We start from the raw sequence: 14,738 nt of genomic DNA on the forward strand, positions 1-14,738 counted from the left end.
TGTATTTAGTCTTGTTGTGGCTTGTTGACATATGGGTAGTGTCATACCATGTATGTCCAGTTTATCTGTGGAGCAAATGTCAATTATTGGTTGCATTTCCTTTTTCAACATTGTTTCATTGAATTTTGAACAGCTTGTAAGAGTTAACATCAAGGACATACAATGGACATTTATGTGTGCTAATTGTTCCATGATATCAGTAACACATGAGTTATGGCCATAGAGTGCTTGGATGTGCCTGGATTTTAATATCGATTGTGCTTCTTGAGATAATACACCAACTCTAATCTTTTTTAAAATGTTGGCGTATGTGAGGTCTGCAGACTGGCACATGTTTTCTCTTAATTCTCTGTATTGCAAATGTTGCCAAAGGTTGACATTTCCTATGTTGCCAAGAGTTTTATGGCTCAGTGTGTGCCCTAAGGTTTTAAAAATAGGTTCACCTTTGACTGGTGTCAATTGAAGAAGATCTCCGAAAACAATAATGTGTTTTCCTCCAAAGAGCTCTTCGTAGTCTGTTTTGAGGGCCTCTTGAAATCTGAGCTGAATCAAAGCCAACATTAGGTTGTCGACCATGCTCACCTCATTTATTAGCAGCATTTCATTTGTTTGAAAACTCTGCGTAGTTCCATTGCAGCTTCTGTGAAAAGTTTGTAATAGTCTCATTTGTTTTGGTGTTCTACTGGAAGGAATAGTAATCAGTGTAAAGTGACACCGCCTATGTTGTAGGCAGCTAAACCTGTGGGGGCAGTTACAGCAGCTGACAGTTTGTTGTTTGTCAATTGTTGGAGGAACTTGCTGATGATTTTGATTAAGAATGTTTTGCCTGAAACAGCGTCACCACTCACATATATCAGTATAGGTTTGTAGTCTTGGCAGGTACAGTTTTTATTTTCATGTTGCACACCATGTTCAATTTGTTTTGGTTATTTCTTGGAAAAAGGTACGCTGCTCATTGTTCGGTGGTGATTTCGGTACAACAAAGTCTTCTGTAGCTTATTCATACTGACACATGGGGCCTCATTACACGGTAGGCGGTGAGCCATGGCGCTATTAGCGCCATGGCTCATGCCGGTAAAATACCGGCACCGCCTTGGCGGAAAGGGGATTTACCGCCCCATTCCAAGGTTGGAGGGGCGGTAAATCCCCTTTCCGCCATTGCCCTTCCCCATTCCCATTTCTGCCCCATAGGGCTCTATGGAAATGGGGAAGGCGCTAATTACGGCACCGCAATTTTGCGGTGCCGTAATTAGCTCCGAGGTCCCTTAGCGGGTTGGATTTTAACGCCTGCAAGAAGCAGGCGTTAAATCCTCCAACCCGCAAAGGGACCTCGTAGTACGGCGGTAAGGGTTAACGGTCACCGTTGCCATTAACGGTGACCGTTAACCCTTACCGCCGTCCGTGTAATGAGGCCCATGGTGTTTTCTACTTCTGTCATGGCTAATTCTGCCTCATTTGCTATTAGTGGCTGTCCAAGTGGTTCTTGACTTCCTGTTACAGAAGGTTGACTACTGTCAGGCGTGTTCACTTCTAGTTGGGCCTGGAGTTATTTTTCGTGTTGATGTTTATTGTTTAACATTTTTTGGTACTGTGAAAAGTTTACGTCTGTTATAGTACTTTAATTTGCTTTGAAAGCATCTTCACAGGAGTCATTTGTATCCAGTAACTCTTCTTCTTTTCTCCATGGTTTAAAAAGTTGTAGCAGGGACATGTAATACAGTTCGTTATGTTGAGGAGTTTTTAATGACAATTCAATACGATTAATCAAGTTGCGTTTGGTAAGTTTCACTAAGCTGCCTTCACAATTTACAACTCTGTATCTACCTTTATTTTCATCTGGTTTAATATTATTTTTGTATGTGAACTTTTGGGCTACGTGGTAAAGACACATGGGGGGGTCATTACGACCCAGGCGTTAAGGGGGTAAAGGTGCCGTAAAAGGTTGCGGCGCCGTTAACCCCTTAATGCCTTACTACGAGGTCCCTTTTGCGGCTCCCGACTTTAACGGCTGGTCTGGACAAGCCGTTAAGGTAGGGACCCGCAAAGGGACCTTGAAGGTAATTACGGTACCACAATTTGTAGTACCGTAATTACCGCCTTCCCCTTTCCCATTGAGCCCTATGGGGCAAAAATGGGAATGGGGAAGGGCCAATGGTAAATGGGGAATTACCGACCCACCAACCTTGGAATGGGGTGGTAATTCCCCATTTCACCATGGCGAAATCGTTAAGTTACCAGCGTTAACCATGGTGCTAATAGCACCATTGGTTAACGCCGGGGTTGTAATGAGGGCCATGGTTTCCAAAGTGGTACTCCTGTTTGGGTAGTATGTGTCTAGTAAATTGTTTTTCAAAATGTCTTGGCTGCTGGGATTTTTTGGCTATTGTTTCTATGTCCTCATATGATTTGAGACTCTTTTTTTAGATTTAGCAGGAACGAGACTTTGCCATACTATATTGTCAGATTGTCCATACAAGGCAGTACCAGTTAAACGGTCTGAAGCTTCATGGCAGCCACATTCTCTATGAGAGAGCATTTTTATGCCTAAGCTGTACAATTTCTGTGATAGTGTTTTGTCAGATGATATGTCATCCCAGAGGTCCTGAAGATCTGTTTTCTCTGCGTTAGTTAAGTAGGCTATGACATATTGTGCAACTGCAGTAGAATTGTCTGCAATTTATGATGCATTGTAGTCATTGATGTATTTTGATTATCCTGTTCTTTTTATGTAATATGTGTTCTTAGGTGATTTACCTTTGCACTATGGGCCTCATTACGACCCAGGCGGAGGACCATGGTGCTATTAGCACCATGGTCCATGCCGGTGTCCGCCATGGCGGAATGGGGAATTACCACCCCATTCTGAGGTTGGTGGGGCGGTAATTCCCCATGCCACCATGGCCCTTCCCCATTCCCATTTTTGCCCCATAGGGCTCAATGGGAATGGGGAAGGCGCTAATAACGGTACCGCAAATTGCAGTACTGTTATTAGCTGGAAAAACCAGCCGTTAAGGTCGGATCCCGCAAAGGGACCTCGTAATTAGGCGCTAAGTGTTTAACGGCGCTGCAGCCTTTTACGGCGCCGTTAAACACTCAGCGCCTGGGTCGTAATGAGGCCCTATGTCTGACTGAAGACATGAAGTTGTTTCCTTATGAAACTGGTCTAGGGAAACCAAAGCGGCATTTGGTGTAGTATTTTGCTTTTTTTATATTTGCGACAACAATATTTCCCAAATTTGTGTCTTTTGAAATTGTAAAATTTAAGCATGAAGGTCACTATATGTTGTTTGTGAAGGATTTCACAAGTGACATATTTTTGCATGAACTGCAAAACAGTGGCATCACTGTCTTGACTAAATTTAGGAGCATCTTTAATCCATAATAGCATGTAGGTGTGTGGTGCTCCTCTGGCTTGGTATTCCTTACTCCAAAAGCAGTGTTGAACTTCTCTGAGGGGATGAACAGTCTTATTACAAGTAAAGTATAGCATAGCAATGAAGAGATGATGGAAATATCTTGATACATCCTCTAGAGAGCAGAGTTTTCCTGGTGTTTTAATATCTATGGTTGTTTTGTTTTTGTTTGCTATGCATAGGAAATCATGTAAATCTTCCCATGCATATTCTTCACAACTTAATGTAACAAACCAAGTGGGTGGGCCAAGGTTTCTTATCATACAGCGTACATCTCCGTGACGTCGGAACCAGTATTCTTTTGTACCACACATGTTTGCTAAAAGATTTGTAATACTTGACTGTAAAAACTCATCTTTTTTTTGCACTTTTTGTAATAATTGCATAGCTGACCTATTTTGAAAATGGGTACCTTATTTTAATATGAGTGCAACACCGAAGCATATAGTTGCTAGTCCACTTTCAAAGAGAAGGTGCAATATGTATTCCACGTTTTGTCTGAATCTGGGGTCATCAGAATACATTCCTAAAGAGCGTTATTCTGATGCTGTTATCTGTGTGGGTCTGTCATCGTACCTTTCTCCTTTTCCAGTAGGAAAGAGTAGAGGAAAGGCACGTGCTTCTATTCTTTTTTCCTATATGCTAATTGGAGATCCTTTGGCTTGTCGCATTTGGTACGTTTCCAGTGCATCATCTACAGTGCCTTTAGAGTGTAAAGGATGAATTGTATAATGGTGTAAAATATTGGATTCTGTAGCAGGATTTAGAAGTTGAAACTGACCAGTTTCTTATGTCTTTGAATTATTTCAATGGTTTATCTCAGGTTTTCTTCAATATTAATTTCTCTCTAGTATTCATTGTTGTTTTTTAGATATTGCAGGGCTTGTCTAACTTTATGTAAGTCTTTTGTAGGTACGCCATTTACTAAGATAATTAAAAATTGATCTATTGGCAGCTGCACTCCTAGAGTGTGTACATTTTCTTTGAGATCTAATGGTAAATAAACTACTTTGCCACGAATCCTTTCACTAATTCAGATGGAGGTAATTTTGCTGTTTTTGGTTGAAGGCGTATTATTGCTTGAAATGGGTGCACTGTTTGAATTATGATGCTCTCATATAAATTAACAGGGTAATTCATAGAATTTCGCAGAAAAGTGTCGCAATCGGCTGGCGCAGAGTGTCCGCGTGCGATTGACTGCGCCAGGCACGTGCGATAAAACCGATTTCCGCGCACAGCGTATTCATGGATTACATGCTCCCAAACCAGCCGTGGCGCAGAGTATCGCAGCGACCCTGCAGCAGCGCCAGTAACGCCCCCAAGAACGCCCTCTCGCAAGGAAAAGCCAGCAAAATCGCTAAATCATCGCAAAGGGCTGCGCTAACTCTGGACCAGTTTACAGGGCAGCCAAACAAGGAACGCAAAGCGGGTAACGTGCATATCAGGGGTACACGTGAAGTCATACACGCGATTAGCCAGGGTACGTGTATTACAGGGGTACGCGGGAAGTTTAACACGCGATTGGCCAGGGTACGTGTATTACAGGGGTACGCGGGAAGTTCAACACGCGATTAGCCAGGGTAAGTGTATTACAGGGGTACGCGTGAAGTCATACACGCGATTAGCCAGGGTACGTGTATTACATGGGTACGCGGGAAGTTCAACACGCGATTGGCCAGGGTACGTGTATTACAGGGGTACGCGGGAAGTTTAACAGGCGATTAGCCAGGGTACGTGTATTACAGGGGTACGCGGGAAGTTTAAAACGCGATTGGCCAGGGTACGTGTATTACAGGGGTACGCGGGAAGTTCAACACGCGATTGGCCAGGGTACGTGTATTACAGGGGTACGCGGGAAGTTTAACACGCGATTAGCCAGGGTACGTGTATCACAGGGGTACGCGGGAAGTTTAACACGCGATTAGCCAGGGTAAGTGTATTACAGGGGTACGCGGGAAGTTCAACACGCAATTAGCCAGGGTACGTGTATTACAGGGGTACGCGTGAAGTCATACACGCGATTAGCCAGGGTACGTGTATTACATGGGTACGCGGGAAGTTCAACACGCGATTGGCCAGGGTACGTGTATTACAGGGGTACGCGGGAAGTTTAACAGGCGATTAGCCAGGGTACGTGTATTACAGGGGTACGCGGGAAGTTTAAAACGCGATTGGCCAGGGTACGTGTATTACAGGGGTACGCGGGAAGTTCAACACGCGATTGGCCAGGGTACGTGTATTACAGGGGTACGCGGGAAGTTTAACACGCGATTAGCCAGGGTACGTGTATTACAGGGGTACGCGGGAAGTTTAACACGCGATTAGCCAGGGTAAGTGTATTACAGGGGTACGCGGGAAGTTCAACACGCAATTAGCCAGGGTACGTGTATTACAGGGGTACGCGGGAAGTTTAACACGCGATTAGCCAGGGTACGTGTATTACAGGGGTACGCGGGAAGTTATACACGCGATTAGCCAGGGTACGTGTATTACAGGGGTGCGTGGGAATCATCACACGCGATTAGGCTGGGTGGGTCCTCACAGGTGTTCCCTGTACACCCTCCACGGCCCCTGCAGGCAGTCTACAAAACAGGGGACTACCCTGCACACCTGCTCATGTCCCCCTGCACCCCCACCCCCCCAGCAGTGCAGGGGCAGCCTCCACCAGGCCCCCACTCATGTCTCCCACCACCCCCACCCTCCCGCCACCAGGGGCAGCCTCCACCAGGCCCCCACCCATGTCTCCCACCACCCCCCGCCACCAGGGGCACTCTCCACCAAGCCCCCACCCATGTCTCCCACCACCCCCACCAGTGCAGGGGCACCCTCCACCAGGCCCCCACCCATGTCTCCCAACACCCCCACCCACCAGCACTGTGGGGCACGTGGCCAGCAGGCAGTCAGGCAGCAGCAGATGGCAGGTGGGAGCGTGCTCAGGGCTCTGGGGGGCAGTAATTTCGCCTCCTGGCCAGGAGCGTGGTCTCTCGTGTGTGAGCGCGTGGACAGCCTGATAGGTAGTGAAATCCCACACGTCAGCAAAGGCCCTTAGCGCGTAAACCCGTCAACAGCATATGCGCACCTATAGTCACCTGCACGTGCAGGAAATTGTTGCGTGACACGTCCCAGTGTCAAAGCGTGTGATTGGTGAAAATGGATGTACACGTAGAAGTGACAAAGCGTGTGATTGGTGAAAATGGATCTACACGCAGGAGTGACAAAGCGTGTGATTGGTGAACGTACACGCCGCGTAAGTGACGCTGTACGTGTGGGCCTGTATATAAGGTACATGTAGAACACCATTTCCTTGTACGTGCTTTTCGTGGAGAGCGAGTGGGTGAAATCTGTACTTCTTGTCGTTTCACACGCGATTTACTTCACGGCGTTTCCAGTTCGTATTCCCTGTTACCTCTGACAGCTTTTTCTCTTTTTTCTCTTTTACTGGTTTACCTGGGCCTGTTCCCTCAAACAGTGTCCCCTTCTACTGTTGTCCTGTCTTCTCAGACAGCGTACACATCTTCTTTTGGCGGGGGTTTAGCCAGCCAAACGCGCTCATTCTTCACGCTCTTTTACCTGGCAGACGGTGAGTCACGCACGTATCCAACTTCTGTGCTTGCCCCGTGTGTTGCCTACCCCTTCAGAGGTCATTCTAGGCTGCGTGTGACACGCATACGTTCATTCTTGTGTTACTGGGTGCCACAGCGTAGTGCAGGTTTTTCTTTCTGCACACGTGGTCTAGGAGGGGTTGCGTGCACGTCATCTCCCTTTTTTGGGCCTCCTGTGCGTTGCGTGACCCGTCATCTTTCCCCAGGGGTTACAATCAGCCGTGCTAGAGCACTAGGGTACAATTACCATCTGGTACCCAACCCCTTTGACCCCCAATTGCCCAGGACAATTGTCTACAGCCACTCCCATACGCACATTAATATCAGTGCCATGGCTGGGAGGCGAGGATTCCGTAAGGGTGGCAAAGGTGGAAGAGCCACAAGTGGTGGCCGTGGTGGATCCGGTAGGGGACGTGGTCGTAACTTGCAGGGTGAGCCTGTCCCCCCATGTGTGGAGGACCAGTCAAGGGCACCCATCATCCCCCCCCCTCCCGTTGAGGCTGAAGTGGCTGACACCATCCATGCTCAGCCCTTGTTGGACCAGCCCATTGTGGCACCAGACCTGGCTGACTCCATGGCTGACTTCCAGGTCAGCAGGGCTACGACACGTGCGCTGGTGCACGTTGATGCCATCATGCCACGTGGATCTGGGGCAGCAAGGTCATCTACTGCACCAAGGAGGCAGGGCGGAGTGGCTGCAGGGGCAGCTGCGGCTCCATCCACCCCAGCCCTCACACACCCAGCCAGGACAGTGTCGGTCCTAGTCCATGCTGCTGAGATTCCCCCTGACACCATCACACTCGAGCCAATGCCTGCACCAACTCCCATGCTGAGTGTGCAATCCCACACTCCTGATACAGAGTCCACCAGGGCTCCTGCCCCTAGTGTCCAGAGCGGCGCAGGACACTCAGGATCACCACCACCTTCCAAGCGGAAGAGGAAGAGTGCTCGTCCGACACAGGCTGATGCCCCAGACACGGCTACACAGTCCGGCCCGTCCAGGAAGCCCAGCTTCACGGATGACGAACTGAATGCACTTGTCGAGTATGTGTCCGGACATGACAACGAGATGGTCATTGTTGCAGGATCCAAGACCACACCTGCACAACGCCAGGCACACTGGCAGACCGTTGCGGACATCGTAAGTGCCCTTGGAATCGTGAGGCGCACAGCCAATGATTGCTATAAGCGCTGGAATGACCTAAAGCGCAGGGCAAAGAGTAAGCTGGCCTCAAGTCATGCCGCAACTCTAGTGACTGGAGGTGGGTCTCCAGTAGTAGACATGGAACTCACTCCACATGAGTCAGTCGCTGGGACCTACGTCACGGAGGAACAGATCCAAGGCGTGGGAGATCTGGCTGATTACGAGGCATTGTCCGGTGAGTGCACATGCATGTGTGTGTCATACATGTGCATGGTGTGTGTGTGAGGGCTTCTGTTTGGGTGCCAGGAGAGAGTGTGTGCGCCTCAGTCGTATGGGTCAGCCATGTGCTTCATGCAATACTTCCTGCGCAGCTGCATTTGGCCATAGCAGTATCCCTTCTGCCAACAGTAGACATCTAGCACAACTGCACGCCAGTTGCCCTTGAAGTGTCACCTTGACACAACAGATTTGCTTATTTTTCACTGTTCATTCAGTCAGTTTGTTTGCATTCCACCACTTTCACTAGGCATGTCGCTGTCCACTAGTCACATGTCTGACATGGGTATGGTAAAGGGGAGTGACTTTGTTACCTGGATATCATTTGTACACACATGTCCCTGTGCAATTTGACCATTACAGACTGGCAGCTCCAGGTGAAAAATCTGACCTGTTAGAATCAGAAAAGCTATTACATGCGGGAACTGGACTGAATGAATAGGTGCTGCCCTCCTCTCCATCTTCACTCAATAGCAATGGTACATGCCATCTGTGTGATGGCATGTGTGTTTCACCTGCCAATCACAGGCCAATGTGTGATGCCACTGCCAGGCAGCATGCAGAAAATTTGTTCATCTTCCATCTTGGTGTCATCAGTGTGTGCCGTTTGCCTGCACTTCATACGCAGTGAGGGTGCATGCATGGGAGGGTTCTAGTCATGTGGGACATGTCAATCAAGTACTGGTTCTCTTGCTTCTCAGCCCTCAATGTGTGCCATGGTGCTAATGCCTGTTTCCATTACTTTGTTTTCATGTCTTTGCAGGGGAAGACGCACCTGATACTGCTGGGGTTGTGGAGATGGTGCAGACCCAGGAGGTGTCCCAGGGCCGACCAACCACCAGTGAGGGACGTGGTGTGGTGGTGGGGGAGAACCCACAAGTGCTGCAGGTCGTGCTCTCAAGGGGTGTCTCTGGCTGCACCTCCCCCGAGCTGTACTCAGGTGTTGATTCGGATGAGACCTACGTGCCGTCGCTGGTGAGTGTTCCAGGGAGGGATTCTGTTCTGTCTCACCCACCTGCACCAGGGTCAGTACCCTCCATGGGGATGTCAGTGTTGGCAGCTACGCCTTTGGTGGTTACGGATGCAGGGTCACACTCTGCGACATCTGATCCTGTTCCTGGGCCAGCAGATCAGAGGGGGAATGCAGTCCTGCAGCCTCAGGCAGTGCCGGCACAGCAAGGCGCAGTTCGCCTTGCCCCAGACAGGTGTGGTGCCCGCCGACGTGGTGGCCGTACGCCACCTGGCAATACCGCATGGGAGCAATCCATTTACGGTATGGCTACCCAACAGGCTGCATCATCCGAGATGATGGCTCAGGCCATGGATAGGGTGGCCACTTCCATTGTCCCCCCAGAAAGGCTGATGGAGCGACTAGAGCAGGCAACTGACTCCATCTGCCAGTCACACAGGGAGGACATGTTGGGGTCCAACAGGGACAGGCGGGCGGCACTGGCGACTCTGCAGGAGGCCATCTCCATTGAGTCCCAGGGCCACAGGGAAGCCCTGAGGCAGGAGCTCCTACACCTCAGGACGACTCTTGTTGAGCTTGAGGCTTCAACACACCAAAGGACAGAACAGCAGCTGGAGCGTCTCACCCGTACGCTCTCAGCTGAGATGCAGGCAACGAGGGCGGAGGTCCGGGCATCCCGTGAGTTGTTGCATGGGGACCTCCGCACACTCATCCTCCAGAACCAGACCTACCACACCCGCATGCTTGCAGCCATGGAGGAGCAGACTAGGGCCTTGCGTGGGCTGCCTCCCATAGTGCAACCACCTCCGGATGCAGCTGCACAGGGTGATAATAGCGACAGCAGTGACACTCCCACAATAGGGTAGCCGTGTGGGCCATGAGCCCATGGAGGTGTTTTATTTTCCCAGGATCCACGCAGGTGGGTTCTGGTGTGCATCCTGTCCTCGGACCTCCTGGGTGGCCTCCCCAACCCCCCCGGGCCCATCAATGGCCATTTTTGATTTTTTCTTATTTTTATTTTTATTTTGATTTCTTTTATTCCCAATTTTTTTGGGAGGATCTGTCGGCTCCGATCTGTTGGCTCCGATCTGTTGGCTCCGATCTGTTGGCTCCGATCTGTTGGCTCCGATCTGTTGGCTCCGATCTGTTGGCTTCCGTGGTTCCTGTGGGCATACGCTGCATTGTGGCTGGGCACATGCAGGCTTGTAATGTATTTGGTTCAGATGCTTGGGTTTGAGTCACACACACCCCTCCTGCTTCCCGTTTCCATGGGCTTGCAAAGGGTGTGCCCAAGTGACAGTGAATTACACAGTGACGTTGGACTCCCATGACCTGTGTGGCCAGTCTGTAGTCAATACTGTGTATACATTCCTAGTGCATATTGCTGTTGTGTTGTACACTGCATGTTGCATTGATGTGTAACTCTTCTTCTGTGTCTACCTCCCAATTTGCAGGTCCCTTCCTCAAGTCCACACAAGGACCTCTAGTCTGGCGATGGGGACCATGTTGGCAGCAGTGCACCTACAACTCTACATGGCGCCAACACTGCACAGTTGGTAGTGGTGGGAGTGCAGGCATTTCCAGGTGGTGAGACTACTAATATGTTACATTTTTGATGTCATGTTAATGGTACTACGTGCTCAAGTATGTTGTTGGTCCGGCATTGCTGTGAGCATTTCAGGTGTTGCAGGTTTCTAATAGTGCCACTGTACATAGTGAGAGTGATGTCATGTTGTGGGGATTACTTTGTTTACCTGCAATTAGCATGACATGGCACGGTGTGTCGTGTGGCAGTGCTGGGGTTGGGTTGGCTGACATGGCACTGTCCTCTTGTTGCATTTTGCAAGTGGGTATTCATTTTAGCTGCTTCAATGTGTAACTTCACAAAACTGCATTGGTGGTGTCTGTGTGGGTAGGGATGCACACATTGTGACACTTCCAGGTGAACAATCTCAGGCTGACATGGAATTCCCGGTTCATTCTCCACACATTCAGGATCAGTGTCAGGTTGAGTCATCATTGATTGTCAGATGGAATGTGCCAGGGCAGTGTGCACTCCACAGGGGTGTGATTTCTATGTGAAGTAATTAGCCACTAGCTGTGTACGGGCTGCCTCCCCCCGTGCCCTTTCCCCTCCCATGCGCAGCGGCTGTGGATGTGGTTGGGGATGTGGGGCCACCACCATGTCCACGGCCAGGCCCCGGCGTGTTGCAACGTTGTGCAGGACACATGCTGCCACTATGATCCTGCACACTACTGGGGGAGCGTATAACAGCTGCCCGCCAGAACGGTCAAGGGAGCGAAAGCGTGACTTCAGCACTCCGAATGTGCGCTCCACTATGCCCCTGGTTGTAATGTGGGCTGTGTTAAATCTTACCTGGGGTGGCGTGGTGGGGTTCCGAATTGGCGTCATCATGTGGGGGCTGAGAGGGTAGGCACTGTCCCCTGTGGAGGTGGGGATTGGTATCATTGGTGAGGTTGTGACCTTGCTCAGTATCCAACATGCATGCATGTGCAGTGGCATACATACTCACCAAGCAGCCATGTATCGCCATGCCGCCCAGCTTCTAGGTCCCGGCTTAGGGTGGACATTCGGTAAATGAAGCTGTCGTGGGTGGAGCCGGGATAGTTGGCATATACTGAGGTGATGATTCCCTTGGCATTACATGCTACCTGCACGTTGATGGAATGCCAGTGCTTGCGGTTCCTATAGATGTGCTCAGATGCCCTGGGGGGACGTAGAGCCACATGGGTGCAGTCGATGGCACCTAGCACTTTGGGGAATCGTGCCACTGCGTAAAAATCCAGGGCGGCAGCATGCCTTTCTGCAGGTGTTCTGGGCAGGTATATGTGCCTGCGGACTGATGGGCGTGCAGTCATGATGTTCAAGACCTGGTGTAGGCAGCGTGACTGGGTGGCCTGTGACACCCCACCCACTATGGCACTTGTCCGCTGAAATGATCCAGTGGCTAAGAAGTGCAGTACATTGAGGACCTTCTCCAGGGGGCTGAGTGCTTGGGAGCACAGGGTGGGTGATGTGAGGTCATCCTCCCACTCAGTCACCAGGTCCAGTATGATGTGTGGTGGAAACCTGTACCTCCCATACACCTGGTCATCAGGCATCCCGAAAAGGCTGGTTCTGGGTGTGAATATTCTGGCCCTGACTATCCTCCTCCTCCTCCTTTGGTAGCCCACTGCCACTGCTGCTAGGAACGGTATGTTCATCCTGGCGTCTGAGCTTGTTATTGTTAAAGTCCGCAATTTATGCTTAGCGCGTGTTCTAGGCGAGCGTGTGACCCGCGCAGCCCTGGAATCCTGTTGCCAGTCCAATAGCGTGTGGAAATTCACACGCACCACTGGATACAGCGTGTGACCCGCGCAGCCCTGGAATCCTGTTGCCAGTCCAATAGCGTGTGGAAATTCACACGCACCACGGGATACAGCGTGTGACCCGCGCAGCCCTGGAATCCAGTTCCCAGTCCAATAGCGTGTGGAAATTCACACGCACCACGGGATACAGCGTGTGACCCGCGCAGCCCTGGAATCCAGTTCCCAGTCCAATAGCGTGTGGAAATTCACACGCACCACGGGATACAGCGTGTGACCCGCGCAGCCCTGGAATCCTGTTCCCAGTCCAATAGCGTGTGGAAATTCACACGCACCACGGGATACAGGTTCGCTGACGTACTTGCGTGTGTAAGTGGCCGCGCACCCATTAAATACACGTACATAGGCCAATCGCGTGTACGCGCACCTTTGTCCAATTACACGCGATGACACTCTGACGTGCAGTATCTCCACGTGTGCCCCGTCATCACGTCCTGAGTGGGGAACACCCGTGCGGGTCACGTCACAGACGCGCTTACGCGCTGAGGGACTCTGGTCCAATAGAATCGCGTATGCGTGCTGACGCGCTTACGCGCTAAGGGCCTTTCCTCGCATTTCACGCTGACGTGCAGGATTTTCACGTGCCAAATCACTCCGTATCAAGCTGGCCACGCGAAAACACACGGAAGCCCACGCTCCTGCCCAGAAGGCCGAGTTACTGCCCCCCAGTGCCCCGAGCAGCCTCCCACGTGCCATCTGCTGCTGCCTGCCTGCCTGCCTGCTGCCACCGTGCCCTGCCATTTGGTGCCTGCACATCAGCCATCTGCAGGGGTCCAGTTGCTGTGTCCACCCCTGCTGGAACTGAAGACTCCCGACTGGTATTACATCGCTCCACAGCCCAGCCCCAGGACCCAGTTGCCCACCCACACCTGCCTCTGGGGTTGCCATGTCGGGCACTTCCACATCTGGCACCAGTGGCAACCCCAGGCCAGAGGGGCAGAGGGGCACCAGCTTCACTGTCACCGAAGTTGGTGTCCTGGTGGAGCATGTCCTGGGGCAGTATGATGCCCTCTTTGGATCGTCCCGCGCCAGCAAGGAAGGACGGCAGAGGATCTGGGCCGACTGTGTGGTTGCCATCAACGCGGAGGGGGTGGCAACCCGCGACGTCCTGAAGATCAAGAAGCGCTGGGAGGACTTGAGGTCCAGGACCCTTGTGAAGGCCCGGCGCCTCGTGGAGGGGGGCCGGGGCCGCATGAGTACCATCCAGATGAGGGTCCTGGAACGCGTACGCCCAGCGCTCCACGCCCAGATCCTTGAGAGGGAGGCCCGTCTGGAGTTGAGCGGTAAGTGTCCATGCATTACTGTGTGAGACAGGGCATGTTGCGGTGTGCTGGTTCTATGATACTTGCCTGTATGTGTGCCATAGCCCATGTATGCATGTATGTGTGCAGGGACATCATGGTAATGCATGTGCGACCAGTGATGTGTGATGCACATGGTTGTTGCATGTGTTGAAATGCCGCATGGGGAGCCCTAATCAGATTATGAACATGAGAGCATGCCAGTCTCTGTACCTGAACATGGGTGGGGGTGAGGGATGGGTGCTGATGCCAGGTACATATATGGTAGCCATGTCTGTGTGCCTGACCTGCGTGTCTGTGACTTGTGCATGCCAAGGATGCATGACACATGTGTGTGACAATGCAGAGATTCAGTAAAGCAGCAAAATTACCCTTGTATCCGCTGTGTTTGGTGTGTTTGGGGCCAGATGGATGTGACTGAGGTGATGTGTGTGCATGTGATGGGCATGAGCCATGATGCATGTGAATTACATATCATTGAATGTTTCAAGAGTCCATTGGACATGCATGGAAATGTCCATGGCATGCACCATGCCTGTTACTGTGTGTGTTTTGCCTGGACTGGCCCATGTGTTGTGGAGGGACATGATGGAAGTGTACTTTGACAGTGGTGCTCATCTGCTATTGCTTCCTGTCTAGGGGACC

Source organism: Ambystoma mexicanum, chromosome 4q (genome assembly GCF_040938575.1).
Source record: "Ambystoma mexicanum isolate Mex_15411 chromosome 4q, UKY_AmexF1_1, whole genome shotgun sequence".
Lineage (NCBI taxonomy): Eukaryota > Metazoa > Chordata > Amphibia > Caudata > Ambystomatidae > Ambystoma > Ambystoma mexicanum.